This window comes from Paramisgurnus dabryanus, chromosome 1, assembly GCF_030506205.2.
Source record: "Paramisgurnus dabryanus chromosome 1, PD_genome_1.1, whole genome shotgun sequence".
Classification (NCBI taxonomy): Eukaryota; Metazoa; Chordata; class Actinopteri; order Cypriniformes; family Cobitidae; genus Paramisgurnus; species Paramisgurnus dabryanus.
Genome location: NC_133337.1, coordinates 37,869,214 through 37,880,054, shown reverse-complemented (window position 1 = coordinate 37,880,054; position 10,841 = coordinate 37,869,214).

Sequence of the window (10,841 nt, the reverse complement as noted above, 5' to 3'; positions counted from 1 at the left end):
AATTGCTTTAAATGTATGGCTATCCAATATCATCAAAAAATAATTTACAAGCATGTAAGATAAGGTTTGTACTCTAAAAATACTTTATTTGTAACAAACAGGAGATAAAGAATTTACAAACGGCTCTATGCGCGTTTCAGCACTTTGGACAGAGTTTTTTTTAAGCATGACTTAAAAATGTTTCTCATCTCACCATATCCACAGGTACAGAGTCCTCATATAATAAATCCGTGAGGTTGCATTTAAAAAAACATTTAAAAACAGATGCATTTGTTTAAAGCAAAGCATTTATTTACTTACCAGGCCGCAGGTGAAGCAGCTCTTTGCGCCTTCTATCGTCTCATAATTAGTCCTCATTTATGTCCAAGAGACTCAATAATAATCTTTTACATTCAATCCTTTAATCTTTCATATTTAAAAGCATTTTTGTGCTGCTGCGCATTCATGTACTTTGTGATAAGCAAACCCGCGTTGTCCTCCCATGTATGGGCGCATTTTACTAATGCGCTCTTTAAATAACATAAAACACATTGCGCCATTGACTTTAGACTTTAAAGCAGGTTTTTGTTGGTCAATGGCGTAGTCTATTTTAGTTGCCTCAAAATAGCAACGTGCCAACAATGCGCCTGAACACACCTCATTTTCAGACCAGAACGCCCATGGGCGCAAAAGGGTGCGCAAATGCATTTGCTATTTAAACAACGCGGCGCTAAACGTGAAAATTAGGGTGGAAACTAGCGAAAGACACTTGCGTCGCGCATTGCGCTGCATTGCGCTGGGTGTAAGATAGAGCCCAATATGTCAGATTACAAATTGCACATAGATGGCTGTACTGTGGTGCCATCTTCCACGGTTAGGAACTTAGGTGTGATGTTCGACAGCAACTTATCCTTTGATAGTCATATCGCCAACGTCTGCCGCACAGCATTCTTCCATCTTAGAAATATCTCAAAAATACGCCATATACTGTCTACATCTGACGCAGAGAAGCTTATTCATGCTTTTATGACCTCTAGAATAGACTATTGTAACTCGCTACTCGGGGGATGCCATTCAAATCAGGTCAACAAGCTTCAGCTAGTTCAAAACGCTTCTGCAAGGGTACTTACTCGATCTAAGAAGTATGACCACATAAGCCCAATTCTAGCATCTCTACACTGGCTACCAGTTAAATATCACATACAATTTAAAATATCACTAATCACCTACAAAGCCTTAAATGGCCTAGCACCCTCATATCTTAGAGAATTACTATCAGAATACAATCCATCATGCACACTACGGTCGCAAAATTTTGGTTTCTTGATTATCCCTAGACTGTCAAAAGTATCTAAAAGTGGAAGATCCTTTTCCTACTTAGCCCCTAAGCTCTGGAATGATTTACCAACCGATGTCCGAGAATCAGACACAGTGGATCATTTTAAATCTAGACTTAAAACTTTTCTCTTCAACAAAGCATTCGCATAATTTGTCTAGAAAAGGTACTCGCAATAGTTATTTTTACGGAACAAAGCACTCACGGTCATAACACAGACCAACCAAATAAATAAATAAAAACCTTTTCTGCATGAACACTTAAAATGAATTGCATTAAATAGTTTGCCACCGTTTGCCACTGAACCTGCATTAATGACGACAGTGGGGCTTCCGGCCTTAGTCAAACGTTTGGCACGTATGGTTGGGTTGCGATTTTGGTGCTTTCGTGTGTCTTGTGAATAGTATGCCATACATACCCGTTTGCCACTGAACCTGCATTAACGACGACAGTGGGGCCTCCAGCCTTAGTCAAACGGGTTGGTATGTATGGTCGGGTTGCGTTTTTTGCGCTTTCGTGTGTCTTGTGAATAGTATGCCATACAGACCCGTTTGCCACTGAACCTGCATTAACGACGACAGTGGGGCCTCCAGCCTTAGTCAAACGGGTTAGCACGTATGGTCGGTTTGCGATGTTTTGGCGTTTTCTCGTGGTCCTGTTAATGGTATACAATATAGACCCGTTTGCCACTGAACCTGCATTAACGATGACAGTGGAGCTTTAGGCCTTAGTCAAACGGGTTGTCAGGTTTCATTTTCTCTTAAAGATCGGAAGGTGACCCTTATTTACCATATACACCCTCGCATTGGGCCCCCAATTTGCTAAATCCTCAACTGTGGATAATATAATTATGCCGCAATAGTTAGTCTGTCTGGAACTAAGTTGAGTTAAACCACATCACTGTGTGACATTTCAATACATATGAACGGGCGCTACGCTAATACGATTTTGTTTTTCTCTCCCTGTCTCATCCTCGACCCGAGGACAACGAGACAAACAGACCCAGTTCCGGTAGATGTGAAAGTCGGCACACCTCTGATCTACTGGCCGTCCTTCAACGTGATGCCCAGCTGATGCCTGACCAACGATCACCTACAGAACCCGCTTAATCTCCGCTAAATCTCCTTATCCGTTCTCCCAAGGGTTTTTCCCTCCTATGACTTATTTTTCCTCAGATAAAAGCCCAGGGTTTTTTTTCCCCCTAGGGGGTTTTTCACCCCGGGAGGCAGCCTTTTTGGGCTTTAGTTACCTCTTCTAGACGTTACTTTAGTAATACGTTCACTTATAATATTGAGTTATAGCCGCAGCAAATTTAACTGCTCATGCTATCATGTATTTTGTTGTGCTATCTGTTGTTTTTCTGTGCTTTTCACTGCTTCTATTTATGTAAAGCTGCTTTGAAACAATTGACTTTTGTGAAAAGTGCTATATAAATAAAATTGAATTGAATTGAATTGATAAAAGTATGGACTAATTCTAGACTTTTACTTTACTTAAAGGGACACAAGGCAGCATTTTTATGTTAATAAATCATCTTCGTAAGTCGGTATATGGTAAAATGACTCATTACCGGACGAATGAAGACTTTCTCGCCCGCCCCTACCGTCTGTAGGAAGAATACCCCACTTGCAAGTTCGCTGTATCCGACCCGGTGTCCTTCAGTCTCGCAACGTCTCAGATATCGCGAGAAGCAGGATCACTTTACACCAAACAACACAGAGGCAGGCGAGCTAAACACGGCTAGCGATTGTTGCAAATGGCAGAGCCGGGGAAGAAGCATCGAAAACCCTTGACGGAAGGGAATCATAACTGGATTGGAAATAAGCTGATAAACTTGGTTCCGAGGGGGGAGGGACAACAGTTCGTTTTTACGACAGTGTGTTTGAAGCATTTACTTTCAGACACTAGGGGGAGCTCGTAGAGAAATATTACGCAGACTTGCCTGGTTTCCCTTTAAGGTAATGTGATTGGTACCAGAGCATGTGAAATATTCCGCTCTACTGTTCAAGCGCTCCACTCAGTCGCTCAGTGCCCAAGCAAGCGCTCCGTTAACTTTCTGCTCACGCTCGCAAATAAACCAATTCCCGCTCAGATCCCGCTCCGACATAAAAAAATATTTAGTAAGCCTAATTGTTTTCTGTATTGACGTTGTTGGATAATTGCATTTAATTAAAGTATTAGCTGATAAATCGCAGTTATCTACAGTTGTGTGTTTGTCACAGGGTGACTTTTATAGAGCGGAACCAAAATTGGCGAAACTTGGTTCCGCTCGAAGATGGTTCCGTCCAGGCCGCATTCGAGGACACACTCCTTCACTTCCTGGTTTCCAGGGTAACGTAACCGGGACCTTACGAGCCACAGGTGAAACAAATTGAATGAGTAAATTATGATTGAAGGCGGTGTGAGGACGAGACGTATAAAAGGCTCTGCAGAAACATGAATGAGGGGCAGCGATTGACACGGAGGCGATTGGCACAAAAAGCATGATTGACACGAGGAGCGATTGCCACGGGGAAAACTCCTTTGCCAAAGGCAGAGTAAATGACACGCACCTTTTGAAGAGCCCGAAGGCTCTGTTGATCCGGGCTGCGCTGGGAAGCGTGCGGAAAGAGGACAGAGCCACAGGAGGCGAAAGAAAGGCAGGTCGTGAATCGATTGAAGGAGCACCCGGAAGAGAGCAGTTGTTGTTGTGTGCGGTGTGAAGCGCTGCGCTTGCATCCTCTAGTACACTGGCTGTGGGCTGCTTATCTTTCTCTCTGGCTGGAGCTTATATGACTGTGTGGACTTTGTACACCTTAAGGGTTGAAGAAAGATCGGAAACATTGGAAACTGAAACGCAATAACGAAGAGGAAGTAGAGATAACGTGAGTGTATATCTGCATGGAGAACATTGAGATGCATGACATTGCTGTGTAACCCTGTTAGGAGAAGAGACGCCCTGTGTTGGGTGACCGAGGCGATCGCCGTGTGAATCAGAACAGAGGACATTTGGAACCAAGGTTGACAGCATCCGTGAGTATAACACACTTAGCTGAATATGCATTGTGTTGGATATCCTGTTCTGAAAGCGATTATCTCTGAGTGAAGGAGGACGGCCCTACCCCTAATTTAGCGCGGTGGGTGAGCCTAAGGAATATTGGCTGGGGCTAGCCACGGCGACGCATCTACTGACTGGGCCGTATTAACCATCGCCGAACAGACCCCGGCGAAGTGGAGAAAGGCGGGCATCTTAAGTGTACCCTGGATCGTGGGGGGTGAGTCTTTTGTGCTGTGGAACTTTCACTTTGACGTGGTGCTGTGTATTGCTGTGTATTGCTGTGTGTCTTGTCAGCCAAAACCCCCACCTTCATACGCCTCGTCGAGGAAGAACGAAGAGGCTGCCGGTCTCAGTGTGGTTACTAAATCATGTTGTGAGCACGCCCCAGGTGAAAAGGAACTGTGTGAAACCCGTACTTACTGTACGCTGTGTCCAGCAGAGAGGTGAGAGCAAACCAAGTCCAAGTAACTGTGCCTCTTGTGTCCCAGCTGTTGCCTGTGGAAAGGGAGAGAGAAAGAGAGTGAGCGACACGAAAAGGAACTGTGTGAAACCCGTACTTACTGTACGCTGTGTCCAGCAGAGAGGTGAGAGCAAACCAAGTCCAAGTAACTGTGTCTCTGTGTCCCAGCTGCTGCCTGTGGAAAGGGAGAGAGAAAGAGAGTGAGCGACACGAAAAGGAACTGTGTGAAACCCGAACTTACTGTACGCTGTGTCCAGCAGAGAGGTGAGAGCAAACCAAGTCCAAGTAACTGTGCCTCTTGTGTTGTGTCCCAGCTGTTGCCTGTTGAAAGGGAGAGAGAAAGAGAGTGAGCGACACGAAAAGGAACTGTGTGAAACCCGTACTTACTGTATTTATTGGTTTCTAGTTTAACTGATACGGATATAATTCAAATTAACAATTTGTTTCCACGACATCCACATGTTTTACTAATTCACAATTTTAAGTTATAATAAATTTAATAAGTAATTACGAAATATTATAACAATTCGTTCCCCTTATGAGAAAAAGATTAACAACCATAATATTATATAAATATATTATTTGAAAAAAACTAAAATAAATTGAAGAACAATTTCTTAACAAGAAGGTTTTTAAGTGCGAATTTACATTGCATCGGTAAAAACAGAACACAGTGTCTTAAAGAAATTAAAATTAGACAGTATTTATGAACCTGTAAATGTACAAAACTAATGCAATACAGAATATTTATTTATGGAATTTTCAATAGTATATTAGTAGATAAATTAACATGTATCTATATAGTATGAAAACGAATAAATCATTATTTTGGCTAAATTAATCTGGATAGATAATTTTAGTCAGACTAAACATTTCATCATTTCAGAACAAGAACAAGCTTAAATGCTATCTATAACAACTTACATTTTATCCCAAATGTTACATGGTCGAAAATATGTAGAAATATAGCTTATACGAGAACAAATTACAGAACAAAAATGTTTAGCTCACGCGGTAACGAAAAGCCGTTAATTAAGCGGACTTTCTGTAAAATAGAGGACGTGCTGAATCAGTCGAGTCTGCAGATTATCATCAATGTTTATAATGTTCCACGCAGATACTGTTGATGAAAAAATGGTATATCTAAATGTCCAGGTAAGTCAAGTGTTCAGTCAGTTAATACTAAAGGCACAGGCGGTTTTGGCTACAGCTTCCTCATCCACGAAGTGGCCGCTGTACATACACAAAGAACTATAAATATTTTTATTTTAATTCAATTCAATTCAATTCAATTTTATTTATATAGCGCTTTTCACAAAAGTCAATTGTTTCAAAGCAGCTTTACATAAATAGAAGCAGTGAAAAGCACAGAAAACGACAGATAGCACAACAAAATACATGATAGCATAAGCAGTTAAATTTGCTGCGGCTATGACTCAATATTATAATTGCACGTATTACTAAAGCAACGTATAGAGGAGGAAGCTAGTTAAAGCCCAAAAAGGCTGCCTCCCCGGGGTGAAAAACCCCCTAGGAGAAAAAAAACCCCCCGGGCTTTTATCCGAGGAAAAATAAGTCCTAGGAGGGAAAAACCCTTGGGAGAACGGAAATGGAGATTTAGCGGAGATTAAGCGGTTCTGCCGGTGATCGTTGGTCAGGTATCAGCTGGGCATAACGTTGAAGGACAGCCAGTAGATCAGAGGTGTGCCGACTTTCACATCTACCGGGACTGGGTCTGTTTGTCTCGTCCTCGGGTCGAGGACGAGACAGGGAGAGAAAAACAAAATCGTATTAGCGTAGCGGCCGTTCATATGTATTGAAGTGTCACACAGTGATGTGGTTTAACTCAGCTTAGTTCCAGACAGACTAAATATTGCGGCATAATTATGTTATCCACAGTTGAGGATTTAGCAAATTGGGGGCCCAATGCGAGGGTATATATGGTAAATAAGGGTCACCTTCCGATCTTTAAGAGAAAATGAAACCTGACGACCCGTTTGACTAAGGCCGGAAGCCCCACTGTCGTCGTTAATGCAGGTTCAGTGGCAAACGGATCTGTATGGCATACTATTCATAAGACTTACGATAGCGCCAAAATCGCAACCCGACCATACGTGCCAACCCGTTTGACTAAGGCTGGAGGCCCCACTGTCGTCGTTAATGCAGGTTCAGTGGCAAACGGGTCTGTATGGCATACTATTCACAAGACACACGAAAGCGCGAAAAACGCAACCCGACCATACATACCAACCTGTTTGACTAAGGCTGGAGGCCCCACTGTCGTCGTTAATGCAGGTTCAGTGGCAAACGGGTCTGAATGGCATACTATTCATAAGACTTACGATAGCGCCAAAATCGCAACCCGACCATACGTGCCAACCCGTTTGACTAAGGCTGGAGGCCCCACTGTCGTCGTTAATGCAGGTTCAGTGGCAAACGGGTATGTATGGCATACTATTCACAAGACACACGAAAGCGCGAAAAACGCAACCCGACCATACATACCAACCCGTTTGACTAAGGCTGGAGGCCCCACTGTCGTCGTTAATGCAGGTTCAGTGGCAAACGGGTCTGTATGGCATACTATTCACAAGACACACGAAAGCACCAAAATCGCAACCCGACCATACGTGCCAAACCGTTTGACTAAGGCCGGAAGCCCCACTGTCGTCGTTAATGCAGGTTCAGTGGCAAACGGTGGCAAACTATTTAATGCAATTCATTTTAAGTGTTCATGCAGAAAAGGTTTTTATTTATTTATTTGGTTGGTCTGTGTTATGACCGTGAGTGCTTTGTTCCGTGAAAATAACTATTGCGAGTTAAGAACCTTTACTAGACAAATTATGCGAATGCTTTGTTGAAGAGAAAAGTTTTAAGTCTAGATTTAAAATGATCGACTGTGTCTGATTCTCGGACATCGGTTGGTAAATCATTCCAGAGCTTAGGGGCTAAGTAGGAAAAGGATCTTCCACTTTTAGACACTTTTGATAGTCTAGGGATAATCAATAGGCCCGAATTTTGCGACCGTAGTGTGCGTGATGGATTGTATTCTGATAGTAATTCTCTAAGATATGAGGGTGCTAAGCCATTTAAAGCTTTGTAGGTGATTAGTGATATTTTAAATTGGATGCGATATTTAACTGGTAGCCAGTGTAAAGATGCCAGAATTGGGCTTATGTGGTCATACTTCTTAGATCGAGTAAGTACCCTTGCAGAAGCGTTTTGAACTAGCTGAAGCTTGTTGACCTGATTTGAATGGCATCCCCCGAGTAGCGAGTTACAATAGTCTATTCTAGAGGTCATAAAAGCATGAATAAGCTTCTCTGCGTCAGATGTAGACAGTATATGGCGTATTTTTGAGATATTTCTAAGATGGAAGAATGCTGTGCGGCAGACGTTGGCGATATGACTATCAAAGGATAAGTTGCTGTCGAACATCACACCTAAGTTCCTAACCGTGGAAGATGGCACCACAGTACAGCCATCTATGTGCAATTTGTAATCTGACATATTATGTTTATAGCGATTTGGTTCAATAATAAGTACCTCTGTCTTATTGGAGTTGAGCTTAAGAAAGTTATGTGCCATCCAGTCACTAACATCGCTAATGCAGTCTTTTAGCTTAGAAAACGTGTGTGTTTCGCTGGGATGCGAGGAGATGTAAAGCTGGGTATCATCCGCATAGCAGTGAAAACTTATGTTATGTTTCCTGATAATGTCTCCTAGGGGTAACATGTATAACGAGAACAGGATAGGACCTAAAACTGATCCCTGCGGTACACCGTATTTAACCAGGGAGTGATATGACTCTTCCTCATTTACATAAACAAAGTGATAGCGATTGGTTAGATATGACCTAAACCAGGCTAGCGCCTGACCACTGATACCAACATAGTTTTCTAGTCTATTGAGTAGGATTCTGTGGTCTATTGTGTCAAATGCTGCACTAAGGTCTAGTAATATAAGAATTGAGATTTCACCACGATCGGATGTTAATAGGAGGTCATTTGTAACTCTAAGCAACGCTGTCTCTGTGCTATGGTGGGGCCTGAATCCTGATTGGAACTTTTCATATGTACTATTATTTGTCAAGAATGTGCGTAACTGGCTTGCCACTACCTTTTCTAATATTTTCGAAAGAAAAGGGAGATTTGAGATTGGTCTAAAGTTATTAAGTTCTCCTTGGTCAAGCTGTGGTTTTTTAATCAGCGGTTTAATAACTGCTAGTTTGAAAGCTGTTGGAACGTATCCTATTTCTAGCGATGAGTTAAAGATATTTAGAACCGGGGTTGACACTACAGGGAATACTTCTTTAAGTAGTTTTGTGGGAACGGGGTCTAATATACAGGACGATGATTTGGATGATGTGACTAGTTTAGAGAGCTCATCTATTGTAGTAGGTTTAAATGAATCAAGATGTTCGTATGGTAGTCTAGTGTTAAGTGAACTAATGGGTAGAGTGGTGGCTGCCTGTGTAGCTACGATGTTTTCCCTAATAGCCGAAATTTTGTTAGAAAAGAAGTTCATGAAGTCGTTACTATTGTGTTGAAGTTTACTATTGGTTTCTGTTTGTTCTTTGTTTCTAGTCAGTTTCGCAACTGTGCTAAAGAGGAAACGAGGGTTATTATGATTCTCATTTATAAGCTTGCTAAGATATGTAGATCTGGCGGTTTTAATAGCCTGTCTGTAGTGTTTAACACTCTGTTTCCATGCTGCGCGCCATACTTCTAACTTTGTGCTTCTATAATTTCTTTCCATTTTTCTAGCTGCCTTTTTAAGGGCTGCTGTGTCATGGTCATACCATGGAGCTGGCGGTTTTTCTTTGAATCTCTTTTTTCGAATGGGAGCAACGGCATCCAATGTGTTAGAACAGACATTGTTTAGGTTTTCTATTACAATATCTAGATCGTCACAGTTATCTGCTACATGTTTCATTTGGGACAGGTCTGGAAGAGTGCCAATAAAGCTATCTTTAGTGGTGGAAATTATTGTTCTGGCTAGTCGGTAGCATGTTGTAGATTGAGTGATCCTATCTAGAAGTACAGTGTATGACACAAGGTAATGGTCAGAAACTGCATCACTCTGAGGTGATATTTCGACGTCATTAATATTGAGTCCGAGTGACAGAATTAAGTCTAATGTGTGATTACGAGTATGCGTTGGCCCTGTCACGTTTTGTCTAATATTGAGAGAATTTAGAACATCTATAAACGCACGTCCTAATGCGTCTTTTGGGTTGTCCACATGGACATTAAAATCACCAACAATAAGAGCTTTATCTACAGTGACTACAAGCTCAGATAGGAAATCTGCTATTTCATTAAGGAAATCTGCATGGTGGCCCGGTGGTCTATAGATTGTCGCTAAAGCAAAAGAAAGCTGTTTGTGGTTACGATCAGTTATTTCCATATTTAACAACATTACTTCAAATGATTTAAATTTTAGCTGGTTTAAGTGGTTTTAATGCTGGTAAGCAATCAGTTATATTATGTACAAATATATTTGTATTTGTGTTGATCAGTTAGATTAAAGTTATTTTAATCTTTAAAACTGCATCTAGATGCAGACGACGCTACAGTTATTCTGTCATCTTAGTTTCATTTCTTTCATTTATATATAAGGCTGGCGACTTCATTAAAATAATATTTGAACTCCATAACTTATTGCAAGCCATTTTTACAGATTCTCGAACTAGCAAATTCCCAAAGGGCATTCTGGGATGAGCGAGCGGCGCTGAGCGTATTGAGCGAGCGGAGCAGAATTTTCGGAAATGCGCTCTGCGCTCTGATGGAAATATTACCGCTCCGCTCCCGCTCCGCTCACATGCTCTGATTGCTACTTAGGAATATAGTTGCAGATTCGACTATCCTTGCCTACCACCAATAGAAAAGAATAGGCAAAAGGTACTAATTTTCGTACTGTAAAACAGTATACACATTTTCAGATTCTTCTGACTGTTCGGCATTCAAGTTGTGGGTTGTGGCTTACGCAAAGATCCAGTGCACGTCACATTCACCCTTAGAGAAGAA